The sequence below is a fragment of the Coffea arabica genome, chromosome 2c (assembly GCF_036785885.1).
Source record: "Coffea arabica cultivar ET-39 chromosome 2c, Coffea Arabica ET-39 HiFi, whole genome shotgun sequence".
NCBI classification, from domain to species: Eukaryota; Viridiplantae; Streptophyta; class Magnoliopsida; order Gentianales; family Rubiaceae; genus Coffea; species Coffea arabica.
The window spans coordinates 68133518-68134854 of NC_092312.1; the positions used below are offsets into that span (position 1 = coordinate 68133518).

Sequence of the window (1337 nt, forward strand, 5' to 3'; positions counted from 1 at the left end):
TTGGTTGCTAAGTGAGTACATATTTTGAAAATACAGTGAGGTTTCCTGGATAGTTAATGTCAGTGAAGCCATTGGCACTGATGTTAATGATTTTTGTGAGCTCTTCTTTTGTCCCTTGTTTTTTTTTTTTTTTTTTAAGTTTTGACTACATAGTATACAAGAATTTTGGAAGGAAAGTATTAGCAGGTAAGAACTCATTGTATAGAACTAATCTATAATTTTTAGCATCTCTTAGACAACATGGCTGGAAAGCTCATTTGAAGATTAAGCACTTATGGAACAAATTCATCCGGAATTCTGGAGTGTAACTTTTGAGTATTGGAAGATCTTGCTGCAGAAAATTATTGTTCTATACTTGGTTTATATTGTAAAAGTGCACTGATTTTTTGTTCTAAGGTTTTTTTTTTTTTTTTTTTTTTTTTTGAGAAAAGTAGGGCTTTACCCCGAAGGGAGCCCTTCCAGAAATTCTCGATGGCCTAGGCCAAACCCAAGCCAAAGAGGGGGTTTGGAAATAGTTTTCAACCAGCAATAGACGCGCCTCGGTTAGAACCTCACTAGCTGCGTCATTGCCCAGGCTCAAAGATTTTTTGTCCTAAGGTTTAAGAAACAGGTGTAAGTTTCTTTTAAGAATTATCACTCTACTTTATCCTCAAGGATATTTCTCCTTTTATTGCACTAGATAAGGGACAAATATAGCTTTAAGGAAAGTGTACATAATACACAACTTGGTTATAATTTTCTTCTACTGGCATACATAATTAAAAAATTCCCTTTATTTCTATTTTCCAACAATCTTTAAGACTATATTTGAAGAACTGCTAGTTCTTTGAAAGAGTTGGCAACCAACATCGTGAATATGAAGGTGAAGGAAACTTCGTATGTTGACAAAAAATGATGAAGGTTGTATGTGTCTTGACAACACCAAAACTTAGCACATAAGGAGACGAAAAATTTCTTAAAGAAAATAAAAAGAAGCAAAAATGGGACAATGATTATTAAATTTAGAAAGGCCACATCCTTAATGAAATGAATGATGAACTCTTTGATATTTACCACACGGTGACAATTCAAATCCAAATACATGCAAGAGGATACTATAATTAAGATCAGTTCATTGTTTCTCCTTTTTAACAATTATAAAATGGTAGACACAAGACCTTTTATGGTACAATTTGCAGAAATTTTGAGAAATTTTTGAACCGTTTTACTTAGTAATAAAATATGCATATGGATGAAATCATTGCTGTGAGTTCCATAATAGACAAATTATTTCCAACATGAAAAGATTTCCAGAGAAGTTTGAGATATAAAGAGAGAAGACATCTGTCTTGAAAGTG

General features: G+C 32.7%; 1 non-coding gene across 1 annotated transcript; it reads right to left on the reverse strand.

Annotated features, from left to right (window-relative positions):
• Nucleotides 1-434: 434 nt before the first annotated feature.
• On the reverse strand, nt 435-584 carry LOC140036071 (U4 spliceosomal RNA). Its single transcript, XR_011839956.1, has one exon. It is a non-coding gene; the product is annotated as a U4 spliceosomal RNA (small nuclear RNA).
• Nucleotides 585-1337: the final 753 nt, after the last annotated feature.